Source organism: Strix uralensis, chromosome 2 (assembly GCF_047716275.1).
Source record: "Strix uralensis isolate ZFMK-TIS-50842 chromosome 2, bStrUra1, whole genome shotgun sequence".
NCBI lineage: Eukaryota > Metazoa > Chordata > Aves > Strigiformes > Strigidae > Strix > Strix uralensis.
Genome location: NC_133973.1, coordinates 56,690,901 through 56,708,610, shown reverse-complemented (window position 1 = coordinate 56,708,610; position 17,710 = coordinate 56,690,901). Strand labels below are relative to the sequence as shown.

At 45.5% G+C, this 17,710-nt stretch overlaps 1 protein-coding gene across 7 annotated transcripts in view; it reads left to right on the top strand.

Moving 5' to 3' along the window:
- Positions 1-8,052: 8,052 nt before the first annotated feature.
- Positions 8,053-17,710, top strand: part of TBL1X (transducin beta like 1 X-linked) — a 201,189-nt gene continuing 191,531 nt past the window's right edge. For all 7 annotated transcript variants that reach the window (XM_074858851.1, XM_074858852.1, XM_074858842.1 and 4 more), the window contains exon 1: positions 8,053-8,427. The gene's annotated coding sequence lies outside the window, so the exon portion shown is untranslated. The remainder of the gene's footprint in view (positions 8,428-17,710) is intronic.

Sequence of the window (17,710 nt, the reverse complement as noted above, 5' to 3'; positions counted from 1 at the left end):
GAAGGAAGGAAGGAAGGAAGGAAGGAAGGAAGGAAGGAAGGAAGGAAGGAAGGAAGGAAGGAAGGAAGGAAGGAAGGAAGGAAGGAAGGAAGGAAGGAAGGAAGGAAGGAAGGAAGGAAGGAAGGAAGGAAGGAAGGAAGGAAGGAAGGAAGGAAGGAAGGAAGGAAGGAAGGAAGGAAGGAAGGAAGGAAGGAAGGAAGGAAGGAAGGAAGGAAGGAAGGAAGGAAAGAAGTTAGTTCTCACTTAGCAGCACTGACAGATGAAGTAGGAATACTTGATTTAGAGAGTAAGGACAGTATACAATTAAGGAATTGTTTTGGTTGTAATGGAGATTTATACTGAATAATTGAACCTGTTTCTCCATTGCTGCTCAGTTTTTCAGATGACTTACTATGTTATTTAGGAACTGCAATAGTACAAAAAAATATTACTTATTAGAGGTGCATTCATCCCCACTGTATCCACTGTTTTTCCCATAGTTATAAGGTATTGAAAGTGAAGGGCCTTATTATACTCCCATTGAAGTAATGGCAAAACCACCGTTGATTTCAAGGGGAACAAGAAAGTGACTAAAAATAGATTTGGTACCTGAATGTCCTCATTTAAACACCCAGTTTTAAAATACAGCTGGTCAAATTGTGGAATTAGGAAGCATATTTTGAATTTTTAAATATTCATTTTTACTGCATTTTGAATACCATAATACCATCTTTTAAATTTAATCATAAAAAATGAGCTGTTTCTTCTTCCTCTCATGCATTTTTATTCGTGTCCACATAGAGCACTGTACACTGTGAATACAAGCTGTAAACTGTATGAAGTCAACTACAGCCACATGAAAATTAAGACTGAAAAGCAGGTCTGACTCATTACCCCTGCAGTAGTTTGGCTTACTGCTAGAGCGAAGGGTTTGGATATTACATTTTTCTTTGTTTCTTCTTTTTCTTGGATAACCAATCCAAAACTTCAGGGCAAATGTTTGTTTTATAAAAAGCTATTCCTGTTAAAAAGAGAAAGACAATCATGTCTCACACACCTGTAGAAATAATGCGTGTGCAAAGTAAAACTTTTGTATTTTCAGAATATTGAGTTTCAATGGACATTTGTATTAAATACACTGATAGGTAAATAGTTAGCCAGTTAACCAGACTTTTGGCTTCTCAAAACCACCAATACTCAGAAGTCTGTATTTGCAGATTTTAAGGCTAGAAAGCACCATTGCAATAGTTTATTCTGATGATGTATGATCATAATGTGGGCCTTAGGGCTTCTTGATGCCTTTGAGACTCGGTAGCTGTGCTTGATGTAAGATTTCAGTTAGAGAATATCCACACCAGCTGTCTCACTGGTTCATTTTCTCTGTCCTTAAAACCCTGCTGCTTTGTAACTTCAAGCAGTAGATCTTCCTAGGATTGTGTGATAGATTGAAGAGTCCTCTGATAGCTCTTTTCCTACATATTGGTTCTTCTAGAGGGTTGAATTACTTCATTGATAAGTTAAACAGATCACTATCTTTAAAAATAAGCCATTTTCCAATCCTTTCATCATTATCAGTATTTTTCTCTGTAATCCCTCCTATTTATCATCACCCTTCTTGAAGTGCAGATAATTGAATGGGACTACTTTAGTAGTAGTCACACCACCAGTGCCAAGCAAAGAGATAGAATAACCTCTGTTCTCCTTCCTTACATGTTCCCTTTCTGTGTACCCACTAATCACAGCAGTTCCTTTGGCCGTGACACCACACGAGGCACTCTCAGTCAGGTTAGTTTTCTAACTAGCATCATGTATATGAGTTTCTTCAGAATCCTTCACCCCTCTATTCATTGTTCCCAAAATGGCAGCTCACATCTAGAAACGATACAGCATATCTTGTGTGCTTCAGTAGCCATTGAGATTTTGTAAAGAAAAGCCATTTTAGAATTCTTGACCCAAAAATTTTGCATTGGGCAAAGGAAGCAATCCATATGTCTTACACTTTGCAACAGTGAATCACGCTTTAAATCCTGAGTAATCGCACTGAATAAGGGGAACCTTTTAAAGTGTAAAATATTATACAATGCAATGTCAATAGGAACAGGGAACTATTGCAGACTGCATCTACACCACTCTTGGTCTAAATCAGGTGTGCACTTCTGAAATTAATCGCCTGACTCTCCCCCCATGCTGTGCTTTGGTACACAGAGCAGAGCAGTTTCTGAGCATGAGAACTAGTTTCCCTTTGGGTGAAACTAACCCAACTGTTACACCTCAGGAGCGTGTCCAAGGTGCTCCAGCTGACCACTGCCAGGCACTCTGCAGGACCATCCTGGGGCTAGGCACCCCCAGCCCCGAGAGGCATCTGGAGGCTGATGCTAGTGCAATGCAGATGTTTGGTCCTTACAACCACTGTTTCATCTTACTCACCTGTGCTGAGCTACTTGCTTATCTAGACATAGACGTGTCTTGTTCTATGAAACTCTTGTTTGCTTACTCTTCTGCATTTTCACTCCTCGTGAGAGGGACTGGGCTCTCCCTGAGGCTTTCCTGACAATGTCCCTGCTGGGCTGTTTCTCTAATCTGTATAAACAAGAACTCTTCAGGAAGATTAGGTCTTCTCCAGGGGTAGGCTCCCAGTTCCCTATCCTAGTTCCCATCCTGGTTCCTACTGCTGGCCTCAGAGGGTAAGATTATCCTTACAGGACAAGGGGAGACATCTGACAGCACTGTCACAGAGCTCAGGACTCACATAGCTCCAGAACACCTGAGTGACTAAGGGAGATGACGCATGGCTAACATCTCTCACATCCATAGAACAACCTCTGCATAAGTCTGGCTTCTCCGCAGGAGATCTGATCCTGTTAATTCTCTAGGTATTTCATTCTCTGCAGCCAGATCCTAGGTAGAACTACTTTCTTTTCTAAAATCTTTCATGGGAGGAAAAAAGGCTTGAAATCATAAGCTGTCCCAGGCATTTATTCAGCACAGTTGGGACCATGCAACACTGCATGGATGAGGGAAGACAAGGAAAGAGATGAACACCTCCTTCTTCTTTCTATCCCAGACTGGCAGGAGGCCAAACTGTCTCTAAGAGTAAATTAGAGCAACATAAAAAATCTCTGTTCCATCTAAGGATCCTAAGGGACCCATATAGCTAGCTCAGCCCTTCGTGTCAGCCCACTAAATAGATCAGAGGAGTGTAGATTACATACATCAAAGTTTCTGATTTATTTTACCTTAAGTAATAACCATTACACATGTTCCACATACTAAACAATATATTCCATATAGTAGATAGGAGTGTTGCCCTAACTTATTTAGATTTTTGCAACTGCACTTTGGAAGAATCACTGAATACGTCCTTATCATCTTATATAAAGAAGCAAAAATACACTCGGCATAACGCTTACCCAATACGCAGTTGCCTCTGAGCAGTGGAAGATGTGCACTGATTGTATAATGGGACAGGCAAGAAACTGTGAATAACGCATCCTGGTTTGCAACCTCTGCAACAGCATAATAGCATCAAAATTCTTATCAGAAACAATTAGATTCCTATTAGATTAGATCAAATTCCTGTTAGAGCCCAAGGAATCTATATCTTCACATCTCGAAAAGGTGGATGGAAAAATAAAACTATAAAGTGCAGGTATTAGAAGCCGCATGAAGCAAACTGGAGAGAAAAAGGGTAGAGAGGATAGAAAAAGGATCAGACCATGCTTGCTTCACAAAATCAAAACATTTTTGACAGTTTTGCCTTCCAAAAACCTTGAAACAAGGTCTCCCACTTTGCTTTTTGATGTTTGATAATGTTGTTTTACTCAAGAGGTTTGCTTGCACAAGTGTTTGTGAATTAAGCAAAGGCTTTCAGTCTAGTCCAAAGACATCAATGAAGTAATATGTGAAGGAAAATAATAGCAGTGATGTTCTCAATTCCTGAAAATATCTTAGTCAATCAGAATTTCCTTTTAAAATTGAAACTCTTGGTATTAACAAGTGGTTAAATGAAAAACCATTTTTTGATGCTGTGGAGAAGTCGCTCACACGAGTGACTCTATGAGAACATTTATCTGAAAAATACCAAATACGGTAAAGGTGCTCACAAAATAGAAATAAAATCTTGCCACCATGGAAGTGTTAAATACTACTACTGCTACTACTACTACTACTAATGTGCTAGAAGTCTTTATTTTCCCACCACAAATTGTCTGGAGGGACAATTCATAATAAGAAAGCTAGGTATTTATGTTTAACATATTTCTAAGTGTTGCAGAACTAGTGCCTACCGTGTCACATTTCAGTTTACAGAATATCTACATATTGCAACATAAGAATTGCATACTGCACCTGTATCCAAATAGTCTTGAGGTACCATATCAAAAGTTTGTATATTAATTCTCTTAAAAACTAAATTAGCCAATTAGTTGATCCACATTTTTTACAGTTCGTAACAAGAGTAAATAATTAATCTGTATTTCAGACTTTTTTTGTGAGGATAATTATTTAACTACAACGACATAAAAGTAGAACCAATTATTTATTTTTGAATGATTCACTTATTCGAGAGAACTTGCTTTTATCTGCATAGTCAGAGAACAGAAAATCATGGTGCGGGGGGAAAACATAGTTAGAAACAGTTACCAACACAATACACAATGATGAAGCACTAGAAAAATAACAACGGCTTTCATGTTTTAAGATGCAAAATATTTTGTCTTATGATCCCATTATCTCCACAGTAGGCCAACCCTGCTAGCCCTCGACTTTGATTGTTTCAGGTTTGGGTTTCCATGTTAATGAGGGCAAGAAACCACAACTCTGGCTTCCTTCATTTGGAGCTGCAGGGCCACAGCACTGCCACCGATCACCATCGCCACGTCACGGGTCATGAAACTGAAAAAATAAGACTCTTTAAAACCTGGGGATTTCTTTTATACGTGGTCGCTTTGGGGTGTTCTGTTACACAAAGGCCAAAATTATTGTAATGGCCAGAGCAGCAACTCACTCTTCTATCTTTACCATTGCTTTATAGTTGGGTTTTAATTTTAATTGAAAAAACCCCAAGTCTTTCTCATGGGTTCTGTGCTGCTCCCCTTAGCTGAGCATAGCCTGAAAGAAGCTCCTTCCTTGATAGACTTCATTTTAAGCTCTCGGCAAGTGTTACATCAATATTTAACCTCGTCTCCCCAGGGGCTAGCTGCACCCTGCCTGGCTTCCTGGCTTAGCTGAGACCATGCCTGCTGCTCGCACACAGCTCTGTGCAGACGGTTCGGACCAGACGCAGGAACCGGTTCAGAAAGCGAGGAGAGGTAGGCAGCCGTGGCTCTTCAGGCTTGCCCTCTTCTGCTTGTCCTGCTGCCAGCAGTAATGGGCAGCCTGCGCTGGTAATGGGCAGTGGTTGAGTAAAAGAGTAAAAGTCACTTTCACTGTATCCGTGTGATGCTGCAACCCAATTTCCCTGCCATCACAATACCTTCTTTCCTCACCTGGCCCAGTCTCCCTGCCTGCTCGGGAGAAGAGCGTGCATGGCCGGTCTCTGGCCAGCCTGGGACAAGCTGTGCGGCTGCCCAGCTGGGACCCGAAGCCTTTCTGAACCGGAGGCTGGAACGCAGTGGTAGGGACGGGGCCAGAGCATCCAGGCAGCGTAGGATGAGCACGTGCTGCTCCTCAGCAGTGGAAAATCAAACACAGGGCTTGGAAGGCTGCACCGGGGATAGACCTGTACCGCTACCCCTCACTGGGGCCTGCTGCTCAGGGCATCCCCCCTGCCCCGGTCCTTCCCTGCCCCGCAGCCCTCCCAGGCCGTGGCCACACCGCTGGCGGTGCTGAGCTGGCCTAGCCAGGCTGAGTGGCAAGGACCGGGCCTAACGGAGGGGTTGAGAGCTTCATCGCTCTCTGCAGCACGCAGGAGGAGTGGGAATGGTCCCAGCCTCCTTGCTGGGCGACCAAGCCTTGGAAGCTACGCAAAGCTTGACTTGGGACCATTTTCTGATGAGTTTCCCTCACTTGTAAGCCCACAGGACTTTAAAAAAAGCACAACCAAATGAAAAACTCTAGAACTAAAACTTCAGTGCCAACTCACTATAAATCTGGAGGGGGTTTTGTTTGTCTACATTTTAATGTAACAAAAACCTAATGTAGGTTTTGCGTTTGAAAAAAAGTAAGTCGAATGGGAGCTTATTTAGAACGGGAGACATTTGCTTGTATGTCTGTCTAAGCGCTGACGGCCTTGCGCTGCGATCTCTAGGCTCTGCATACGTTGATGAATCATGTCAGCCTGTGATAACATTTCCCAGTGTTTCGAGAGTTCTCATCTGAACACGTACATGGATGCACGTAGCAATGATCTTTGTTGTGCTGCCTTGGATGACATCATATTTTTCCGTAAGAACTCTCGTTGACTGCAAATACGTCGGCTTTGGGCTAAATGTATAACAAGCATGAAATTCCCTTTAATGTCAAAATAAGACCAAAAAAAAAAAAAAAAAAGTGGAAAGGTCATTTGGAAAAATCCAGTAATAAATACGACTTTCGAGGCCGAGTGAGTCTCGCTGTCACCAGGATGAGCCCACCGAGGCAAGCACCCAGGCAACGTCCGGATAATCTTATTATTTGCATGACACTAGCCATGAGACCGGGGGTGGGGGCAGGGTGGCGGGGCTACGACCACCAAAATAAACTGCGGCGTCCCCCTGCGACCGGCCCTGCGGAGGTACGAGCCGGGGGCGGGGGGACCCGGCCCCGGCCCCCGCCGTGGTGGGGAGCGGGCCCGGGGGCTGGGCCCGGGGCGGCGGGGATTTTCCGTGCGCAGCTACTCGTGACGGCGCGGTACGGCGCGGCGGGGCACTGCGGAGCGCGGTAATGATGTCAACTCGTTATTTACTTTCCAAGCCCGAATGACTGAGCAGGGCGAAGGGAGAATCAATCAGCCGCCGGGTGACCCTCCAGGCGGAAAAAAAACAGCGCGGCGCCCGGCTTGGCCGGGGCGGGGGAGGGGAAGCACATGGAGCCGGGGCCGCGTTGCATCATCCGCCCGGCGCGGGGCCGGTGGCGGGGACACGGGGCGGGGGGGGGGCGGGCGGGAGGCCGGAGAGCAGCGGCGCGTCTGCCCGCCGGGCGTTGCGTTTAACCGCCGAGAAGCGATAACGCCCGTTTCTGCTGATTCACAGCCATGGAGGCCGCGCCAGCCCGCCGCCCCCCGCGCCCGGGGGTGCCGCCCGCAGCCCGGCTCTGCACCGGCGCTCGGGGGGGGGCGCGGCAGAGCCCCCCGCCCCCCCCCCCCCCCCATGTACCGCCCCGGCCGTCCCCCAGCGCCAGGCCGCGGAGCGTGGGCCCGTGGAGCGCGCCCCGCGTGGGGCGCCTCGGTGTGCCAAACACAGCGTCACGGTGGCGGCGCGTGTGCGCGGGATGGGCCCGCGTGGGGCCCGGGCCTCGTGCCGGCCGGGCCGGGGGCACCGCGCCGCGCGCCGCCACCGCCACCCCCCACACTAGTACCGGTGATGGCAGTAGCCGCCGCCAGCCGCCGGGCCGGCGAGCGCGTGCAGGGGGGGCCCGGGCGCCCGCGGGCGCGGTACGTGCGTGGGGGAGGGCAGCCGTGGGCAGCGCGTGTCCCCCGGCCGCGCGGGGCGGCTCCGCGCCTCGCCGCCGGCTCGCACAAGGTTACCGCCACGCTCCTCGGCGGGGCGGGGCGGGGGGGGCTTGGTTCGTCACTGGGTTTCTGTTACCGGCGGGGGGGGCGGGGGGTGCCAGCGCACAACAATACTGACAATACCGCGTGGAAGCGGGCGGCAGGAGTTACCCGAGGGCACCCGGGGGGCGTTGGCGGCGCGGGGGACACCCGCCGCGCCTCAAGTTGCGTGTCCCCGTGCGTGAGGGTGCGCGGGACCCAGGTGTGGGAGGGCGCGGCGCGGCAGGTTCGCCCCCCCCCTCCCCGCTCCTCCTCACCGCGGCGGGCTCCGCCGCTCGCCCCCCGGTGCCCCCCCCAGCCGCCCGCCCTCCCCTCCCTCCCGCCCGCCCGCCCGGCGGCGGTGGCGGCGGCGGCGGGCCCCGGGCGCGGCCGGTTCCCCTCAGCGCCGCTCCCGCCGCCGCCGCGCGCCCGCACCGGCCCCGCCAACCGCCCCCCGCCGGTGGAGCCGCGCCGAGCGGCGGCACCTCCTGACCGCCATTCCGCCCCAAAACTTTCCGTTTTCCCCTTCCCACTCTCCGGGACTTCCTTGTGCCGCCTGTGCGCGCGGAGGGGGAGGAGGAGGCGTGTGCGGCGGCGGCGGCGGCGGCGGCGAGGGGGGATTTACAGTCTCCTCGCAGGCTGGCCGGGACCCCGGGGGAAGAGGAGTTGCACCATGCGCGGCAAGTGAGGGAAAGTCTCCGCCAGCGCCGCCCGCAGAAGTTGAGGCTTTCCCCCGCCGCCCGCGGGAGCGGGAGCTGTGCCTTTAACGCCCGCTGAGCGAGGTGAGTTTCCGAGGCGGATTATTCATCCTGGGGACCCTTTTTTTTTTTTTCCTCCCATCTCTTTTTTTTTTTTTTTTTTTTTCCTCTCTCCCCTTCTCTTACGCGCGCCGAGGTGACAAACGTCCTTCCCCGGCGCAGCCCCCCAAGCCCAGCCTGGGGCCGGGGCCCGCCGCCCCCCACGTCCCCTCGGCAGCCTGCCCTGGCTCGGCGGGTCTGACCCTCCCGGGGAGGGGGGGTGGCGTGGGATGGGGGTGTCGGGTCGCTCAGCCGATGCCTGTTATGACGAAGTTTGTTGAACCCGGGCGTTTTGGGGTCTGTTTGGGTTTGGTTTTGTTTTTTGGTTTTTTTTTTTTTTTTGCGGGAGCGCTGGGCCGAGGCGATGTGTGTGGGGCTGCTGCCGTCGTGTCCGTGGCGGGTGTGCTGCCCCCGAGCAGAGCGACCCCGGGGCCTGGGGGGGGAGGGCAGTTTCTGGAGCGTCTCCCTACTTCTGAGATAGTATTTTAATGTATTTTGTCCTTAAAAAATAAAAAGAGAAATGCCCGCGGGGGGGAAAAATGCGAGGTATTCACGCTCAAGTGTGGAGTTTGCAGAGCCCGGGTGGGGGAGGGGATCCCATTCATCGCCAGGGCTTGAATCAGCAGCGGGCGGAGGGGCCGGTCGCTCCCGTACATCGAAGTTTACTTCCAAGTAGGTAAACAAGTTAATCCCCCCCCCTCGCCCCCCATCCCCCCACCCCCCCGGCGCTGTGTGCTGCTGCCAGCCCCGTTACCGGCGCTGCCGGGGGGCGGGGGTGCTGCCGGGGGAGCCCCGGGGGGGTGGGGACGGGGCGCTGGGGGCAGGGCGGCGCGGGGAGCGGGGTTGCAGACCTGTTGCAGGGCGGCGCGGCCCGGGCCGGCGTGCCCGGCGCCGGTGCGGCCTCGGGGGGCGGGGGGGTGTGGGGGGGAGCGGCCGGGGAGCTGCGCGCTGGGCGCAGCCGCCCGCCGGGCGGGAAGCTGGTGGGCACCGTTCCCTCGGCTGCTGTCATCTCGCGGAGCCCGTTCCCCATTTTGTGGTGCTGGTTTGATCGCAGCGGTTGGGCTGATCCTTCGGTTCGGTGCTGTGCGCGGCTAAGCATTGGCGTGGTGTGATGTCGAGCGAATGACCCTTGACCTATTTAATTATATGTTGTTGGGTTCTCGGGGAGACATCCTGCACGGCACAGAAAGGGGAAAAAACACAAAGCCACACCCTAAAAGTTAGGCTCGCATATTAATTTCTCAAACTCGGTGTTTAGACTGAATAAAGGCTTCCCTTTATGTTGTCTTAACATGTCTTTTGCTGTTCTTCACGAGGATTTGTACGGCGTTTTTCCTACGCACAAGTCTTGAAGTGTAGATGTGTGTGTGTGTGTGTGTGTGTGTGTGTGTGTGTTGGTGGGGGAGGGGAAGCGGGCTGTTTCCACTGAAAAGAGCGCTCCTCAAGTGATGGTTTGAATAAAATGGAGTGTAAAATTAAAATTTCAAGACTGGTGTTTTAGGCTAATAGTATGAAAATAAATATATTGTGCCAGAGGGAGATCTGATTGTAGGTAATAAATACAGGGTCTTTACTCGTGACAAATATAACGTCATATCTTTCTTCCTTAGCCCATTTATTAGCAATCCTTTAACTGAGACTGCTCGTGTGGCATGCACAAGACTTAACATAATATACCTTGGTTACCATGTGGCTGCACATGCTGGATTTAGGCCTCTTCCTGTCCTGCAGTTAGTGTACTGTCATATACAGAGGCACTGGGCAGGTTTTGAAGTAAATATATTCTTTCTGTGATAGCAGATCTGGTTGGCAAGAGAGCAAAATTGTCCTAGTGTGTTTTGGCGTTGGTTTGTTTTTTTGTTGTTGTTTTTTTTTAAGCAATTACAGATAATAGTTGCAACGTTTCAACGACAGTGATAGTAAAAAAGGGAAGCTTTCCCACAGAAGGTTTGTAGAGGAGTGGGAGGAAAAAGGAAAGCGAGAGGGGGAGGATGCTATCACATTAAAAATACGTTAAACCTTTCTTGGGCTACACGCAATAATGGTGAAACCGGTGGAGGTTTGAGCAGAGCTGCTGTAGTCGTCTCAGTTTAACACCTTCAGTGAGCTCAGCAAGACCAAGGTTGTTTTTTCTTCCCCTAAGATGAAAAAGTGTGTTTCAGAAGCAGAGAGGATTAAAATTTACACACGCGTGTAAACACTGGCAACTACACAACTGTCCAAGTCTCGAAGCACAAAACAGAAACCCTCTGCAGATAAATTGTCATCTGAATACATCCTCCGCCCTTCCTCCACCCGATTAAGTAAGATAATTCCAATGTCCCCTGCCATGCCACTGCTATGAGTTATGCTACTTGTTCTTCTTTTCAGTGGGTGGCAAGTATCCTCCACAATAAGAGTATCGGAAGAGCAAAACCAAATTAAATCCTTGATAGAGAAGGGGGACATGTCTGCACCTGGAATTGTCAGGCTTCTGCTCCGCCAGTTTCCCCAGGTTTTGTCCGGTCACCGGTTTACAGATGGGCTTTTCCCATTTCCGTGACGACGGGGCCAGAAGCAGACCTGTTGTCTGCTTGATGTGTCTAATGTGCCATGCCTCCTGGAGGAGCTTCCTGAACAGAGACTGCTCCGGCAGTGGCGGTCATTAAAGGCCTACAGCCCTGAGCTTTGAAGGAGTAGAGGAGAACGTCCTTCAGCGCGGATGGGATATTGTTTGTCGGTAGATGAGATAAGGCAGCAGTGTGATACGCTTAGGATTTAGCGATACGCTAAGTTTGGTTCATCGTGGAGATGAGACTGGAAAACCCATCCTAGGGCTTTAGCCTGGTGATGGCCGTAGACAGCGTGTGGGTGTGTGCTTTGGTGCCATTAGCTCTTGCTGTTTTCTGTTGGCTACCGTTAGAGTCCAGTGTTAGAATTCATGCTGTAGTCAGTATTGAACCGATGTTTATATTTTAGTAGTGCCAAGGGGCCCCCATTCAAATCAGGGCCGTTTTGGGAATATTGTAGATGACGGTTCTTGCCCAGAAAAGGTTGTAATGTGAGTAAGTGAGGGAGACAAAAAGCCAGGAGGGTAAATGGTGGAAAAAAATGACTCAGGGGAACAGCAGCTGATTGTAGCGCCTTATCTGGGGGACAACAGTGTGACCTCAGCTGGTAGGAGAGAGGAGAGTTGTTAACACCTGGCAGCGCTGCTGGCGATAAATCTGGCTGCTCTCCGCAAAGACGGTGCGGGCGTCCCTTCGCCTTCGCAACGTGCGATCTGTACCCTGGATCCTCTTTGCTATTACTCTTTTAATTCCTAGTATTATTTTAGATTATGTACACCAGCCTGCCTATAAAACAATCAAGGTTTTGTAACTCTTGAGGGCAGATTCTTTTTTTCATTATCTTCATTATGAGGCAAGATGGAAGTAATTTTGTAAACCCTTTTTCAGCTGCTAAATTAAACTCCGTTCCCTCTTCCCCTCCCTCCTCTTGCCTATTTTTAGTTAGGAGGAAATAGCTGACCTCTTTACAGCAAGAACCCAGACCCCCTGGGTGCCATTTATAGGTTTCTACCAAATGGCCTACTTGGACAAGTTGGTTGAAATTAAACAAAAACATTGGAACTACAGCTCTACATAGGAATAGCAGCCTTCCTGTCAATACAAAATCTGTCAGTTTAATGGTACCGAAAACAAATGTTCAAAGGTGAAAAATGGGGTTTAGGTTATTTTTCTTTTCCTTGGTAGACAAGAGAATATTTTAAAGGTTTTTTTTTTTTTTTTTTTTTTTGTGGCAGTCCGGTTATTAATGTAATGGAATTTAATTTAAGAATGACTGACAGTGTTCTGTTTTACAAACACAAGAAGCCCCCCGAAGTTAGGACTGTGTAAAAGCCTAGGGGGAATCAAAGAAGGATGTTCAATCTCATAAGAACAGCTCATCCTTTCTTACCAGTTTTCTCCTTGTGTAGAGAGATCTTATGCTAGATGGAGATTTATAAATTATAGTGACTAATGTTTGCTAATTCCATAGAAATATAAAATTGCTTCTGCTAGCTTAACTGAAAGCAAGTTTAATTCCGGGTACATGACCTGTTTTGAGGTTAAGGAGCACAGGCGTCTTGCATTGCTTTTCTTGTGCATATTTGTGTTTAGTTTAAATGATATTGATACCTTAAAGATAACGGACTCTAGCTGCAGGTATTGGATTTCTTAATTTGTTGTTTGAGGAGAGAAGAGGATATGGGTGTCCATGCAGTCTGTTATATTGTCTCTGTAATCCTCTGTCCAAGTCCCAGCCACCAGTCCCTTTCTTTACTCTGGGTTACTAGTATGACTGCAGTAGGAAAAGAGGCTTGGGGTTAGGTGCATCTGATGATTTGGCTTCTATTTGTATAATCTTGTTAACTTTATGGAATAAAAGTGGCATCACGGTGTTTAACCCCGTTTCTTGACCCTCTCTATTTGTAGTGTGGACAATCAATACGTGTCTGCTTGTCCTATTTAAATTGGAGTACATATAATGATTCATAATTTTCTATGAATTTACAACAGAATTTTATGCCAAGAACCCACGCTCTGCAAAATCATGACAATAGTACTGTAATATGAAGAATCAATTATTTTAATATTTTAGCTAAGTGCATTGCATAAATACAGTTTGGCTTGGCTATTTAATTTTACTCATTTGCTATGAGAAGTTACACCGTAGTACACTAAACACGTGGACAAAGCTGTGCCTCTTGATGCTGAGATGACATGGCTCGTGGCCTGTTCATGAACAGACGAGTAGCGCTAGTAATATGTAATAATTGTATATATGTATACACTCATCAAAATACTTTTTGTCTAATTAAATGTTGAGTTTTATTGACTCTTTGTCATTGGAGGGTGAAACAAGGCTTTTTAAGAAGCAGTGTTGTCCATTAATATATAACGGTTGCTCTATACATCACTGCAATTCAAAAAGTGATTGCATTTACTGACCTAAATTGCATTTAAACTCCTAATTCTTAGTTTCAGTTTAACCTCTTACTACTGTGTCTGGGGTTTAGAATGTCTTTTGTTACATAAAATAATAATTTTGTTGGGTTGAAAAATGTGGTAACATCGTACGTGATTATTTTTTTTTTCCTATTGAAACACAACTTTCCCATACCTGCAATAAATTATTGATAGAGCAAAGCAGCAACGTTTTTCCCTTAGGCATTAAAAATACTTGGAAAATATCCTTTGACATCATCTTCAGGAAAACAAAGGGGATTTTCTTTTGGTAGATAGATTCCCTTTGTCATTGTGCAGAATAATACATTTGTTGTGCTCCTTTTTGAAGGCAGCAAACTGCACTGGATGTGCAACTTCAGCTTCTGCTGTATTTTGCCATGTAGCACTATCAGCTCTTCATCGAATGGAGACTGCAAAATATTCTCCGTAGTTCAAGAGTGAAGCCAACTATGATTTATATTTGAGAGCAGAATAATCACATTATAATAGCACTGCTGAAAGGAAGCTGTTGCACTGTTACGATTAACAGGTATAGCTGTTGTGTTTCATGCTTAGAAGTGTCCACTGATGAGTTTGTGCCAATTTGAACACAACTCTGTCGCCCACGGCAAAATCACTGGAAATACGTTCTTCCAAAAGAATTGACCTTCACAGTATACAGAGAATACACACATGAGATTTTTATAAAGTGAAGTGATGAAGAAGATATTTTGCAAATCCATATGTGTTGGTAACTTACAATTAGGAATTGTTATAACCATATGATAAGTTTCAGTGGCATTTAGCAGCTGCAAGTTGCTTGTTGTCTATGCCAGTGGGTTTAGTCTGGTTGCTACTGGCAGAGGATATGTACACGTCCAGAGACCCATTAGTATTAAGGCTTTTGTTAGCACATAGTCTCAGTTGGGATTGTTGACCAGTAATCAGTTTCACAAATATTAATTCTTTAAAATTGCCTATGTGTGTGTGCATGTACATGTACCTATATGTATGTAGATAGCCTTAAGGTAGTCTTAAAAGTAGCTTTGGAGGAAAAAGGAGTCACCCTGAGGTTGGAGAATGGTGCTGGAGTGCAATGGGTAGGCTCTCAAAGCCTGAACTAGGATATGCTCGGGCTTCAAGATACAGTCAGCAGCACCTAAGGTGGTGCAGAGCCAGCAAGATGAATGTAGGACTGGGCCAGGCTGGATGTCAGGTTTTGGGAGAAGACAGAGGTGCAGCACCCTTTAATTATGTGCTTGCTGAAATGTGTCAAAGTCAGGAGTGGATACCGTGCTTGTACATCTGACTGAGCATGGTGAGACCAGGAGGCGACAACTGGGGTACCTACCGTATGTGGCTGAGTGATGCATTCAAACTTCAAAATTGTAATATCTTTGGTTTTTTCTCCCTTTTTTTTCCTCCCCCTCTGTTTCGTTTTTGGTTGCTCTTAGAAGTAAAATTTAAACCCTGATCTCAACAGAGAGATCAAGGCAAAATTATCCTCTTTCCTAGCATTCTCCACAGATAGGGTTGAGCTTTGCTGGCAGGGTAGGACGGAGAATCCAAGCACAGACAGTGCCTGTTCGTATTGTGAGGATTGGTTTCCAAGGATATCTATCTGGTGCTTTTTACAGTCACAAAACAAACTTAACTCTTCTTGTGCCCATTTACATGCACACATGAATTAGACCTCTAGGAATTAATTTGGTTACAGAACTGATTGAAACACACCAAATTTTTTCTAATTTTTTCAGAAGGCGTTGTTAATGCTGCCAATACTATGCATTCAGCTCTCTTTCATTGTAGTTTAACACTGCTGTTTGGTTTTTTTACTTTTTTGATTGAGTTTTGTTCTTTTTTAGTGTAAGCTTCTGTAGTTTTATCTAGTTAATATAATTTTTTAATTTGTTGACTTTAAAATAACATTATCTGGAAGACACAGATAAAAGGCAGGCCCAAGAATTATTCTGATGAGGAGCACATCTTCCTACCCCAGTTCTCAAAAATGAAACTAAAGAACAGAAACAGGTACAATTTTAATAACATTGCATGGTGTTCACAAGACAGATTTTGTGTCATTCTGTGAAAGGTATTCAAGGTTTCTTTAGCTCAGTTTTGACTACTACTGTTTTTTTGGGTTGATGATGTTATAACTCATTAACAATGCTCATTTGCATTTGTAGGAATCTAGTTTTATATTAAAAAACCCAAACACGTTCAGCTCTGATACTTCTACTTGTATCAATAAGTACCTTACATAACTAGTTAATTTAAATGAGCCAATTAGTTTAAAAGTAGTGCATGACAGTGTATCGTAAAAATTCATCCAGCTTCATTCTCACAGGATTTTATGTGCTTGGAAAAAAACATAAGGCAAGCTGAAAGGATGGCCCTAAATGCAATATTAGAGTGGAAGGAAAGAACCTGTTTATTACATACAGCTCAAATTTACTAAAGTATTAACATAATGATCACTCTCACTGCTGATGAATGCGGTCTCCCTTTTCTGGGAGACCGTCATCATGTCTTTACTACCTAGTCTGGTAATGCTGGGTAGGGGTTAGGTGAAAATTAGAATGTAGTTTAGCCCCTGACGGGCAGTTTACAAAAAGGAGGAAGAAGAGTGGGAGTAGGTTACCTCAGAAGCTCAGCTACACTGGTTTTAACTTGCTGACCATCAAGTAGTCAACGAAAATTCTTTAGGAATTTTCTGAGCTGTGTTTTTTTTCTTGGCTAAAATGACATGCCTTCAAAACACTTTTTGCTGTGCATTTCTTCAGTGTTATGGTGTTAGTATGTATGGTATGTGGGTATTTTTTAATATGTTAGTGTTATTTTGTGGTTACAGCAATGGCTTTTCGTGTGTGATTTTTTAATGTTCTGCATGTTTGTATGCATATGTGCTCACTGCTGGATTACATCTTTTTATTTTAAATTTTGCTTAGAGCAAACAATATATTCTTCATGGTATCTATTACATTACCAACAGCATATATTTTGGGTTAAAAAAACACTTGAAACTTGGAAGGGCTCTATGTTCTCCAATGGCAACACGTTAAATGCAATTATACGTTGTCAGTTTGATCATACTCAGTGAATGGTGGCTTTGTAGATAAGGTTGGTTGTGCGTAGCAGGTGTTTATGTACATGGAGTCCAGTGTGAAAGAAAGAATTTAATTTCCTCTTACTAAAAATATAGTGACCTGTATCCTGTACATACTTAAAAAGTGTTCAGATAATTACAGTGAATACTTCTGTAGTTGTTTGCTCCTATATTCTTATTGCCATAAGATTACTTGAAAAGAATGTTGTACTTTAAAATAAATTTGTATATATATATCTATTAAAAGAAAAAAATCTGTACCTTAACATCTTTATGAGGCAATAGATAGGTCACTCCTTTCCACAGCTGGATAAATCATTTACATTCCACTTATAATGAAATGTAAATGATTTATCTGCCTACCATCCTGCAGAACTACTATGAAGATTTTATTAATGACTGGGTTTGAAGAATTTTAAAGATCAAAACACATTATCAATTTATTTTGTTCCTAGTTTATTGAAAAGTGTGAAAGTAAAAGTCTACTTAATATAAGTACAATCCCATTTTCCATCAAGTTACAAATTAGGATAGCAAAGTATCAAAAGAAAATTACGACAAAAAGTTTTATCTCCCTTTCGGTGATCAGTTTAGAAGTAATGATTGCTTTAATTTGTTAATCTGTAAGTTAGTTTCTTGGCTAATAGAATTGGATTTAGAGTATTAGAGCCTCTTGGGTTTTTCCAACCTTTTTGTAATCGCTTTTAAACTTTTATTTTTAACTTTGCCCCCCATCCCCAATGAAAACTATTGGAGTTTCCAGTGAGGTTTAAGAGGTTTCATTTTAATGGATATTTTCTGTTCCATGGTTTTTCTTTTTGTCAGCTCCATGATATGCAGGTAACGTCAGCAAGGACAAAGTTGATGATACATTTGTGTTCACCAAATCTTGTTATAGCTATGGCCTGTTATTGCAAAAACGTATTTGGCATGTGCAGGAGACTTCTAGGATCAAACCTTATATGATGGCAGCACAGATTCTTGACTGATTTAGTAAACATTTCTGAGCCTTTTTTAAAGCAACTGATGACGTGTGTGATTTTAGCTTTAGTCCTGACAGTCATGGTTCTTACAATGTAACAGGGATTGTGATGTCCCTCTCCTTTCCTGTAGCCCACATAAATAGTCTTTTTTGTAAGGCATAATTTGCAGAGTCTGTATTGAATACTATTCTTATCTGGATCCTTACAGT